The 13,178-nt window shown below is 37.6% G+C and overlaps 1 long non-coding RNA gene across 1 annotated transcript; it reads left to right on the top strand.

Annotated features, from left to right (window-relative positions):
* The first annotated feature begins 218 nt into the window (after window positions 1–218).
* Window positions 219–4,185, top strand: LOC120501600. The gene is made up of 3 exons (XR_005627355.1): window positions 219–307; window positions 2,507–2,542; window positions 4,050–4,185. It is a non-coding gene; the product is annotated as an uncharacterized LOC120501600 (long non-coding RNA).
* The last annotated feature ends 8,993 nt before the right edge of the window (window positions 4,186–13,178 follow it).

The following is a 13,178-nucleotide window of genomic DNA, read 5'->3' as shown; positions in this document are numbered from 1 at the left end:
CCCTGCCGCTGGTTCACTTTCCTCGTTCATTTTTAATTAATTAATTCATCATAATCAGGATATTAATGATAAGCAGTGTGCTAGTGTGTGCCCTACACCTGTGGGAAAGCACAGTCCAGAACCCTGCTAAGTGGTGGCTTGTTCCGATGATCAAGGGAAACACCTTTGATGTTTCAGAGGTGAAAGTCACTGAGGGACAGGGGGCTCGGTCCAGCTCCGAGCAGCTGAAGGAAGAACCCAGCCAAGAAACACTCGATTTGAGCTGAAAAGGTCACTGCCCACGATGGCATCACCACGGCTGCTGAAGGTACGGGGCTGTGACAGGTTGTCTGCTTTTACCAAGGGTGAAGAATTACAAGTGTGTTTTGCTGGAAAGAACCAACAAAGCAGTGTGAAAAACGCCAGTCACTGGTTTTTAAAATTTTAAAAGTTTAATAGTAATAAAATTACTATTAAAATAGCAACATAATTAGATAAATAAGAATTTGGACAATTTGAATTAGGACAATATGAGACAATAAAAACCAAAGAGTTACGGACAGTCCGGGTAGCTTTTTCTGGGCAAAATGAGCCCAAAAAAACCACACGTTAACAGAGGATTAACCCTTAAAAACAATAGCCTGTTGCATATTCTTACATCTCATACATGATGCATAAATTCCATTCAAACACAGGATTCTGTCTAGTCAGTGTCAACTTCTTCCTCTGAATTCACACAGCGTCTTCAGGGCTCAGTGAGGCAGGACAAAGTTAATTTCTTCTGATAAGGGAGCAATAAATTCTCTTTCTCTGAAAAATGTAGGTGTCCTATGGCTGCTATCTCAGTGCAAGTCCTTTCTTTAGAAAAAAAGTATACATACACATAGCATAGTTTCTATTTTAACATTATGTTATAACCTAAAACTATATTTAACACACAGCTTAAGAAAATTAATACAGCAGAACTTTCTAACATAACACATATAATATTAATTTTATTACTTGCAAAAAGCCAATCATAAAATACTCATTTTTCACAGTTAGTTGAATACAGATATCATGCTGAATTGCAAGAAGCAGGAAAATAAAAAGGTCTTGTTTTTTAAAATACATTTTTTAATTAACTAAACATTTTCTCTGTTGTTTGCACATTTTGTTATTCCAGAAGTGTAGATTTTCTAATTGCTTTATCTGTCAACTCTTATTTATTTTAAGTAGGGCACCCACAATGCTGAAGGGAAAGGCTATTTGTAAAATCTTCTTTCAATAAGAAGTTTTCCAGGGTCACCTTTTAGGATTCCAGGCATTTCCCCATTGATATTTTTAATGTTTGTGCAGTTGCTCAGAAGGTTTCTTAGGAATTCCTACCAAGAATTGTAACTGGAAACGTGGCTGTTCTGTTGTATAAGGACTCCTGATCCACACTAAGCAAAAGAACTTGATAATTTGAAATATTCTGGTCCCTTGGTCCCCAGTGGTAAAGCATATGAGTTGAAATGGAGTTTTTTTCTTAAATAACAAAACCAAATACATCCTAAACAACAAAAATCACAGTTGCAAAGTCAGAGGTCATGTGAGCGATCTTTTACACAAGCTGCACTTTGAAATATCAACTGATTAAGAAATTTGATAGTTGATGGAAATAACAGTAAATGCAATTCTTACAAAAGGATTAAAGTTTGCATTAAAAATAAACTTTTTGATTAATATGGGTAAAAAAGGGAAAAATTTCTCCTAGTGGTCTATAAGATGTGTTGACTCTAGTTGTTAATCTATTAATTTATGTAAAGTTAGGCCTGAAACCTCTTTCCTGTATTTTCAATTTATTTTTTCCAATTCTGCTAAAATCAAGATGCCTCAAACAGAGGCATCTGTTCTCCCCAGTGAGAAGGATCTTGGAAAATGTATCAGAACTCCCATTTTTTAATACTCATGGAAGGAACGAGCACAACTGTCATTTTTCTTGTCCCTTAATAGGATTGTCCTTGCCATAAACGATTTCTGATGTGTTGTGCTCATCTCCAGCACAACAATGACCAAAGGTGGCTGTCTAATGAAATTAGAAAATTTATAGAGGATTTGCAGGTATCATGCATGAAGAAGGTTCAGCTCCAGGCATCGAAGAGGTCTGGAAGACACAGCACCCATTTCCCTGAGGAGACACAGTAACCTACTTACACATGCACAGCATCAGCCCCAGAGTCATCAAACCAAATACCTTTAAACTTCACTTATTCCTGGGGCAGAGGGAGCAAATGAAACATTTTTCCAGGAAAAAAATAATCTCTGAAAATGTTATTGAAAGATTTGAGAGTTTGAGGAGTCTTAGAGCTAATTCTTTTTGGAGTACTGTTCTCAGTAACCATGGATATCATCTGTGGGCTTTGTGTTGGTGGTCTATCCATGGGTGGATAATCCATTGGAATTATCTGGGTTTCAGGATAATTTGTGCTGGAGATGTGCAACACTCGTGCTTATGAACCATATTCCATCTAAAAGTAATATATTTTCGGTTTTTTTCTTGCAGCTTTTGTGCCTGTCACCTGCTGGATACAGCTGTCAGGTAACCTGTTGTAGTGGTTTTGGTTTGTTAATTTGAGATTTTTTTTAGTCAATGTATTAATGATTATTAATCATTAATGGGTGGGTTTAACCCAAATTATTACTGTAATTATTACAATGTATTTGTTTATTGTTGTGATATAGGATTAGGAGAAAGATAAAGTTGGCTTAAAATTTTAAAAGGTAGAAAGAAAAATTTATTAATAGTAATTAAAAGAAAGAGTAATAACAATTAGAATAAATTTTTAGGGTTTTTCTTTTTACAACTTTTTTAAATTGCTAATGTAAAGAAATTTTAGTTAGTTTACTATTTTTAAATACTTTTCTTTAGGTTGTTTAGGGAGAAAATTCTCTTTTGTTAATGTTATGGAGATTTTTCTGTAAGAAAATAGGGGATTTTTTTTGTTTTTTATTAATAATAGTTGTTTGGGGAACTTTGTAATTGTGAATTTTTTTATTAGTTTTTTTATAGTTGCGCTTATGGGTTATGTTAACTTATGAGGTATTGTTTTAAAGATGAGTTGTTTAAAAGTAAAGGTTTTTATTATTTACCTTTGAAATAATTTTTATTTTTGAGAGTATAGGATTTTTATTATTTATTTTGTTTAAATTTTTATGGGATTATAATTACTTTAATATTTGTTTATTTTGGTTTTTTTGTTTTATATTAATTTGAACTTTTAATTTTTTTATGGTTTTATGTGTTATAGGGGGAAAAGAGGTTTTTTAATATTTTTATAAGAGGATTTTAGGTATGGAAGGTTTTTTTATGTTAATTTGAACTTTTTTTGGTTTTATGTGTTATAGGGAAAAAAGATGAGGATTATATTTTTATAAAAGGATTTTAGTTTAAGATTAAAGGTATTTTTTTAATTTGGGATTTGATTTTTTTTACTGACTTTGATGTTTTTATGTTGCTTTTTTACACTGTATTTTTTGTTTCCTTTTTTTTTTTTACTTGAGGGCGGAATGAAGTACTGAAAGAGTTAATATTTTTGGGGGGGTTTGTAGATGGTTACTTGACCAGTTTTGTTGGTGAGTTCAGGAACACAGAGCTTGAAGGGAGAGAAAGTTAAGTGGTTTGATGGAAGAGACATCTATTAGCATGGTTTTGCTGTTGTTTGGGGTTTTTTCACCAATTTGTATTACTCAGTTATTTCATATATTTAGGGACAGCAATAATTTCTTTAATTTACAGCTTTGAGTGTCTGAGATATCTGCAAATTGTAGTCCAGCATCACTACTGGTGATCACTTGTAAAAAATCTGTACTCTGAGTAAGATTTTTCCAGTGTTCAAGTAGATTTAAAGCCACAACATTCTTCATACATAAACTTTCCTGCTAAGTACTTCAGTGATACTTCAGATGGACAGAAATTGCAGTTTTTCCTTAGAAATACCAAACTAACAGAAAGCTGCAGCAGGCAGGCTGTGCAGTTTAGCACCACTGTCTTAGGTTACAATGGAAGATGTAACCAAAAGTGTGTATTCTGTCACCATCTGTGAAAGCCGGGTGGGGCAGTGTTCTTTATCTCTTCAGGACACATCCCTGATAACTCCCTCTGGAGGGGCATCTTCTGTTAATGGGCCATCAGACCTCACTGTGACTCATGAAATTACATCATCCCATTGTGGGATGCTCTGCCCAGGGGGAGAAACCAGGAATTCCTACCTGGGATAATGTGAAATTTGGAACACCCGTGGGCAGCCTTACCTACTCCAAGAGGACATGAGCTACCTAACTACTACCAGATATGTGAAATTTGGAACACCCGTGGGCAGCCTTACCTACTGGACTCCTAGAGGACGTGAGCTACCTAACTACTACCAGACCTTCAGAGGAAGAGCCAACCTTCTACAGGATCATTGCTTCAGCAGAACCACATCTATTATTTCAACAGGATTGCAGACACCATTTAATGGGACTGCTACCACCATCATGACCAACAGGCCATCAGGTCGTACTCTGACTCTTGTCAGTGTGCCTGTACTTTTACAGTGTTCCTGTACACATTTATTTTAATTTTCTAATTAAATTGTAGCTCTGACTTTGAATCTGTCACTGGTTTGCTTTCAAACTAGTACACACTACCCAGAGGAAACCCTGGTGCACAAATGGTACTCAGTGCTGAGGTGGCCATCTCTGAGTTTAGCTCATTTCTGCTCAACTTAATACTTAAAATCTGTGGATATTTGTGATCTAGGGTCTTCAGCTGCCATCAGCACCACTTTTTTACTCGGCTAGGTAAGAATAGGTCAGCTACTCAAGAGAGGCACATGTTTGATGAGAAACATTAGGACAGTGGAAAATACAAAGGGCAAGGCGAAAATGTTAATTTTTGGAGCAGGATTTGAATAGTGTATCATGGTGGGGGTCATTTGTCAGAGACATACAGATGACACTACTCTCAAAGGTCCTTGTGACAAACAGCCTTGAGTTTATTCTCACAGCTCCTTTTATAGGAGCTCCAAATTTCCCTCACACACTGGATTGGTTGAGGTCTTAGCACCATCCAGCTCTCTGGCCAGTGACACATCTGCATTTAGGGCTGAGGGTCCCTGTGTAGATTTGAATCAAACCAACCCTTGCTCACCGAAAGGACTTGGGACTTGTTTGCTTCTAGGCTGGTTGAGTTTGGGGGGCAGCTTCAGATCAGCTGCAATGTGACAACAGTGTGCAGTAAGAAAGACTGGAGTGTCTCCTCGAGTGAGCAAGCATCTTGTGTGCTCAGTGGCATGGGTTTTTGTTGGAAATCGCTGACAGGTGTGATTTTCAGGAGATGTAGTTAAGATGGGATGGAGAAAAGTTGAAAGGAGCATTAAGGAGGTGTTTCTAAATTGGTGGAAACTTAGAACAACATTTTAAACTTAAAACAAGTGTAGGTATTTCTTCGTGAGGTTTGTTCAATGACTCAGTAGTGGGGTTTCACTGTTTATGTCCCCACAGCTAGGGTAATTTTCTTTCCATGCTTCTTTCAGGCTGAGGAGGCAAGGAGTTCAGAAAGGAAGTTTCTAGCAGAAGTTATTATTGTCAGCTGCACCCTCTGGAACAGCAGTTTTCCCTTCAGTCTCTTCAGCCAAGTCATGCTTTAACCCCATGTTGCATCACAGAGATCACTGGGAAGCAGACTGAAAACTTCTATTTAAAAAAATCCCCAACCAACCAACACAAGAAAATACAAAATATTGATCATAAATTAATGAGAAAAGATAATTCATCTGATTTTCCCCTGATAGGGCTTTCTTCTGTGGGTTTCTTCAAGGAGGCATTCAACCACTTGTCTGTGTGCAGCTAACATTGTAAGCCTTGTTGAATAAAAAAGCTGAGTTTTATAAAAACTTCAGCTGTTACTGTTGCCAGAAGAGAAAAGGTAGTTCTACTGCCTGTTTCCAGTTCAAGCTGTTGTTTCCAGATGTTTTTTCCAGCTGACACTGGAGAACTGGTTTGGATTCATACTAACTAGTTTATTTCTTTTTCAGGTGAGTTTCCTGATCAGGCTGCACCACCTGTCTGCAGAAACAATTCTGCCAGTTCAGGGGGGTGGCATCACAAAGCCTGGGATAGAGCTCTAAATTGAAGCTATTTTTGTTTAGACCACCCTGGTTAGTAATAGAAGAATATGAGTTATGAATCCACAAATTCCAGCTGGACAAGTAACAGAGGGTATGTGTAAATTAATTATGGAGCTGGATGCTGTCCACAACACATGCAGTGTTTGTGTGCATTATTTCAGAAGACGTCTTTAATTCTGATTTGTGGAGAGAAGTGGATTAAGGAAATGGATTACAGAAATTCATGAATTGATGAATTAAGGAATGGAGACTTTTAGAATTCCCTCAGCATTACTAAAATCCTTTTATTCCGGTTTTCTTTGTGCTGTGGAAGGAAGAAGCTAGCGGAATGCGTGATGTAAAATAATCCACACAGTATACAAAAATACTTTAGTGAAAAAGGCTGAGAAAAGTCAGGAGATAGTATAGGTTTAGTATGACATGATTGCAAGCAGGAGTATCTTATGCTACCTGTCTTATCCCTGTGTCCAGACAGGCTGTCTCTGGCAGCCCCCAGCCTGCCCTGCTCCCCCCAGGGACCTCTCGTTGTCCCCAGACCCAGTGCACTGGCAGGTGCTCTGTGTCCCACTGGGCACCTCTCAGCACCCAGGAGCCAAGACAGGTGAACCAAGGACAAAAAACTTGAAATCATTAAGAAAATTTCGAGCAAGGCAACATTTCCTAGCAGGACTTGGAAAGATTATAATGCAGTAAGGAATAAATGCTTCCACAGGAAAGCTCGACACAAGGCAAACCTTTGTGGCTGCAGCAGTGAGGTGACACGGCTGTGACCATGACCCTGACAGGAAAAAGAACTGGAGAGCAGCTCGTGGCACTCACTGATACCAGGCTCCCAAGGTGTGAGAGGGCAGCAGGGAACTTGGTTGTTGAAGGTCTTCACTGCCTTCCTTGTGGCACCTGGGGATGGATGTAAAGGTCCCAGAGCTTGTCAGTGGCTGCTGATATGAAGGGGATGTAAAGTTATGTGACGTGTGAACACTACAGAAATACTTTGAATTACATTGTAAGAATACAGATAGTGTTGTGAGGGAGATACAGAAAAAATTGCAAATGTGAATGTTTGGTTCTGGTTAAGTTTTCATAACTGAATCCATTTTCAAAGCAAACAGAATAGATGTTTAATATTTATTTAGCTGCGGTTCTTAAAAACCTCCAAGCTGTCTCACATTTCCTGCTTTAGAGAAGCTGGAAGATTTTGAACTGCATTGTCAGTATTTTTTACACCTTTCTATGCCCAGGACAAGTGTCCTTGAAAGGGCAGCAGCTTTGGATTAGCTGGTTGTCATGTAGACAAGGATATTTTCAAAATAAAGGCACACAATCCATTTGTAAATCTTCCAGAATATATGAAAGTCTAATCAGACTGCCTCAGACAGCCGAACTGTGATGTATCTCATTTGAATTCTCTCTTCCCCCGGGCCTTGTCTACAAGAAATATGCAGACACTGTATTGGAAGTAGAAAGCATGAATGATAACAATACTCAGTTCTGCTGCAGTCCTGAATGTATTTTAGTTTTGAATGCATGTAAGCATTTCCCTTTTTCATGTACTGGCTGTAGCTGCACCAGCATTATGCAATACCTACTTTTTGTCACCAACACAACCTTGCACTGCCCCACTTTTTCTTACTGTTAGTACTTGATGGTATTTTCTGCAGTAAGTTATATGTTATTGATTTGGTTGACAAACAAGGATCTTGCACAACCTCCTCCCTGAACGAGTGCATCTCTGCTTTTGAGTACAGACTTTCTGGTTGTGTGGGATTTGTGAATCTTCTCTTCATTCTGAGTGTTCTTCTGTTTTCTTCAAATGATAATTTGCTGGCTATTAAGTACACTTGAGCTGCTGACTGGTTCTGATTTTCAGCGTTACCATTTATATACATAAATACAATATTCATATATATACTATATATATACAACACAATGTTCATATATGTATTCATACTTATATGTAAACATGATAGTTCTCCCATCACTGAAATTTCTTCAAGGCTCTCACAGCTCCTATTTGAAATGTTTTTCTTCTCAATAACAGGCATTTGAGGGAAGACCTCTGCCCTGTGGTGCAAAGTAGCAGAAATTTTGCTTCTTCAGATCCCACAGTAGAATCATTGTGCTTTATTCTCTGTGGAATTTCTTTAGGGAGATTATTTTAGTATGACTTCAGATTGTAACTGTTGCCATTCTTTTGGATCAGTTTGCTCCCAGGCTGTGTTAACATTGCTTGTAATCTGTCATAGGCTAGAGATTATTACATATATTACTTGACTGTTAGGGCTTGATCTTATTTCAGTAGTTACTGTTTTCTCCCTGAGAGTTATTTACAGTAGATCCTTCTCCAGACCTGGCCAAGACTGCAGGCTCAGAACTGTTGAAGTGGCAATAACCTCTCAAACTGATGAAGACAATGTTGGGAGGAGTACAGAAGAGTTTCAACAGGAGTGAATACTAATCTCTTAGTCATCAAATCGACTGTTTCCAGGAAATAAATGTCTTTAGTCACACCTTGAAAGCAGCATCATCCAAGGGAAGTGCAAAGATCTTCCAGTGACCCATCCAGAGTGGTGGTGGGGGGAAGAGCCACTTGGTATTTTGTCATGTTTTTTCCATGTGAATAGTTTTTTTCCTGGTATCTTTTGTTATTAATATTGTTGTTGTTGCAGTTCATTTTCTTATCTCCTTTCTGTTTCCAGTAAATTGTTCTTATCTCAACACATAATTTTTACTTTTTTGTGCCCTCAATTCTCAATGCCATCCCCAGAGTGGGAAGAGGGAGAGGAAGGATGGGATGAGCAAGCGGTGTCTGGTTTGGGAGAGTCTCAAGAAGGGGGCATACTAAACTGGGGAGTGCCACTCCTAAACCAGGACACCAATAAAATACAGTATCACAATAACCAATAATTAAAAATTAACTTCATGTCCTTTGCAGCCTATGCAAAGTGCAAAGTTATTGACTAACCTGGTCCTTACTCTCTTACATGTAGTCAAGTGCCAGTGAGAAAGGTCTGATCAGAGGTTTCTTTGTGTTTTGATAAATAACCTGTCTCAAGGTGAGAGGGTTCTTACAGAATGCTGTTTATGACTTTTTTTTCCCCTTAAGGAAATATTCCACAGTAAACTGCTGGAAAATGTTGCATTTTTGTGGCAATTGTGAAATTTTTTGTCACTGGTGGTGTTGCCTCATCAGTCCACAAACAGGTTTGAAAGCAACAGGGAGTTTTGTGCATGGAGTATTTCCTACTAATGCAAATTTCACTAGTCAAATTGCAAGAAGAATTTCCAGAGTAAGGGTTTTATGAGACAAACTGTAACACCACTGAGCTTCATGACTGGAAGAATTTTTATTTCCTTATGGAGTAACATACCTAGTTTATTAAGGAAAAAGGACCCAGGTATTGGATCTGAAGCAGAGAAAAAAAACATTAATTACAACTTTTTAGCCCTCATCTTAGAGGCCAAAACTGTAAGTGGACAGGCTCATGTCTTCATCACTTGCTGTGTGGTGAGAGTGGACATTTCTGCAGCCTTTTGGCTAGTTTAAGGAGCATGTTCCAGTACACAAGGTATTGAACTGGCCACTTCATCATCTTAAATTTTTTTCTGCTAGGAAATAAAGGATGAGATGGTCATCTATGTACATATACAGGGATTAAGTGATGACATAATCATCACATGAGATGCATGAAATGCTGTTTTCTTTCTATTTTTCCTATCCTGAAATGTTTAAAGACAAGATTTTCCGTGTATGATTGCCAATTTTCTGGGTACTCCTTTGATAGGAAGTATCTTCAGCCTAGCTCACAGCTGAGTCCTTTGCCCATAAAGTGAAGAGATTTATGGATTACATTATGTTGCCTCTTAGAAGAGCAAAGTTACTTTCCTTTGTCTGAAAACCAAGTACATTTATTTCAGAAAGCCTGGTCTCTCTCTTCGTATCCTCAGTGTAACTGTGCTGTAACTGCCTGTGAAATAATACAAAAGGAATTTCCCAAGTAAACTCTTAATTTCATTAATTAACCAAAGTAAAGCAAGTTCACTGGTTGAAGAACAGCCATTTTCTGCAGCTTTTCACACAACTGCTCTGGGGACAGATTTAAAGAATGATTCAAATATCCTATGACTCAAATTCAATTTTTTTCTATTGTTTACCACTTTTCTGTAACACTAACACTGTGATATTCCTGTTACTTTGAGAGAGGTTAGGTTTATTTCTTTCAGAAAGTTGGTAAGATATTTAGAGTAAATCAGTTTTATGCTGTTGGCACTTGGGTGGAAGGATTTGCTATAATAAGCACCTCCCATGGCAACTCCTGTACCACAGCATGAAGTGGGTGGTTTGATTTCTGAAATACAAACCTTGTCCTTCAAGAAGCCAGACAGCAATGCATGAAAGAGACCTTTTTCATCCTTGCAGTGGAATGGTGGAAAGTTAGAAGCCCATTTCTTTTAGCATTTGCTGTTCTAGAATAAGGGGAAGCACCAAGAGTGGATTGCAAGCTGGAGTTTGCTGGACAGCTGTGATGCAGAAGGACAGATGTCTTTCCAGAGGACCTTCATGATCCTCTATTCAGCCAGAAATTCTCATATGGCTGAAATTCTTGTAATTCTGTTCAGCTGGAAATTCTCTTATGGGTGAAATTCTCATTTATTGTCTTCAGGCAGAATTTTTCATAAAATTTGTATGGTATCTCAACCTGTGGATTCATGGCACACATATAATTTTCACAAGACTGGAACTCCAGGTTTTGTGTAGATCATAGCCCGTATCAGTTGGAGTGTTAAAGCTTTAAATTCTGTGAAACCTTTGATACAATTCTGACCATAAAAATACAAGCTTCCCAATCCTATTCAAAAGAAATTAAAAGTGCTGTGAAACCTAAGGTTCCTCAGGCATAGCTAGGAGAGGCTTGTATGTAGTTATTTGCCAAAATAACTGGTGTTCAGCTGCATACTGAAAGACTGGAAATGGCCCTTCTGCCAAAGATGACTTAGAAGCCAACTGATCAATAAATGGTACTCGATAAACACTCTTTACCTTGTCATTTATTCCTTTCAAATGCTGACAATAAGGAATGTTCTAATAATGACTCGGTGTGTAGCCTCCAGAAAAGAAAACAATGGGCTATAAACCTCGTTGAATTTGCTTTTCTCAGCTCTTTAGATGGTCTTTAAAGGGACCAGCAAATTGGGTCAGGCATTGCATTTGTTTAAAAACTATGTATGAGTAAGCCTTTATTTCTGCTTGTTCTCTAAAGCCTCCTGGAAAACTGGTGTGGTGTTAAATCATTACCTCTGTTTGTAAACAGTTTACACCTATTTCTGTAAGGTTTCCTCGGTTCCTATTTGTTTGCTTGTCTTTAATTTCAGTCCAGCTTGAGATCTGGAATTTAATTTCTGTATCTCTGTTTCCTTCAGGAAATAATGTACTGGAGCCATGCTGGGAAATGTGCTGCAGTTTGATCAAAACAATTTTCTCTGCATTTAAGCCCAGATGAACTAGAGTTTTGAAAAATACTTCTGGCAGGTAATTTACCTTTAGTATGTTAGAATTTTGTTCAAAAATATGCTGTGGTACTTCTGCCTGTTTGTTACCCAAAATTGCCTGAGTCCTTTTTTCAAATTCATGTCAAATCAAGGGCCACTGGAAAGGTGGAATGCTTGATTGCCTTCTTTGATGTGTATTAAGAAGCCCAGTCTGTGTTGTATTACTTTTGCTCTCCTAGTGGACTATTGAAACTTTCAAGGAAGAGTAGAAGAAAATGGGATTTCAAAGGAACAAAATGAATCCTGATTTCAATATATATTCCTGAAATACTTCACAACTTGCTGATAATAAACACTACTCACACAATCACTCCTGGCAGATGAAAGATAGAAAAGGAAATTCAAAGTTTTAATCCAAACACATATAAATTCAATCTAGCCAGTGTCAGTTATTGCTTGATAATCTGTGTCCAGGCTGGTATGACCATGGGACTTCAGTCTTCTGATTTACTGATGCAGTTATTTAAGCCTTATTTTTTTCCTTTAATCAGCTAAAAGTATTGTGAAGATTGCGTTACAGAAAAGTGTAGTTTCTTTTTAGTAGGCACTGATTAAAAAAATAAAAGGAGTATGAATCTGGGCAAGAATATTTATTCTGAAAATCAGTATTTGGACATGGCCAATACACATTGGGAAGGATAAACTTTTAAATGCACAGCCATTAATTTTCAGATCAATACAATTCCCATTGATGACAGTGGTAATCTTTGCATTTATTTCAATATTCAGTGAGTTCAGTCTCCTAAGCATTAGTACCTTTTTAACTCATAAAACTGGCCTGACACATGGTTTGTGTCCAAATTTCCTGCTGTCTTTGAGGTGTTATAGCTATCTAGATTTGGAATTGTTTTTGAAACTTTCTGCTGATGGGTTTTTGGGTTGGGGGTTTTGTTTGTTTTGATCTTGTTATACTTCCATGTATTGTTTTAGTCCTCATTGATAAACTCGTTTATTTCAAAAGTTTAAACTTTTTTGGAGTCTCTAGCTTTTATATTACTATAATGTGCATAAAGACAAGAGTTGGTGTGAATCATTGAATACTGAAAAGGGTTTTAAAGGCAATGGAGAGGGCAGAGGAGAATGCTGAACACTTCTCATGAGAGAAATCAAGAAGGACTCTGTGTGCAGGCTGGGGGGTGGGTTTTGTGATGGGAGATGAGTATACATTCCATGTATGAGAATGCATGGACAACACTTGGCTCTAATGAGCAAAAGAAACCTGCACACTTGGAGTCCCTCCACAGAAGGTGTTTTGGGGTTGATTTATTGAATATTTGTTTCTATTAAAATAAATGGTGACTTCTCAAATAAGGTAAGACAGTAGTATCTGGGAGAAGACATGATGGTGTCAGAGGGACTGCATGTAAGGTAGGAGCAACACCTTTTAATACATTCCCTGCAATAAATTCAAGCATCCATATCAGGTATGTGTTTATATACATATGTAAGCCATATCTTTATGTATGTGTGTGTTTACCAATGTAATTTTTTAGTTTCTTGTGGTTTACCAGACATGTT

This window comes from Passer montanus, unplaced genomic scaffold (genome assembly GCF_014805655.1).
Source record: "Passer montanus isolate IOZ18808 unplaced genomic scaffold, ASM1480565v1 scaffold20, whole genome shotgun sequence".
Classification (NCBI taxonomy): domain Eukaryota; kingdom Metazoa; phylum Chordata; class Aves; order Passeriformes; family Passeridae; genus Passer; species Passer montanus.
The sequence above is the reverse complement of the archived record's forward strand: the minus strand, read 5'-3'. Positions and strand labels throughout refer to the sequence as shown.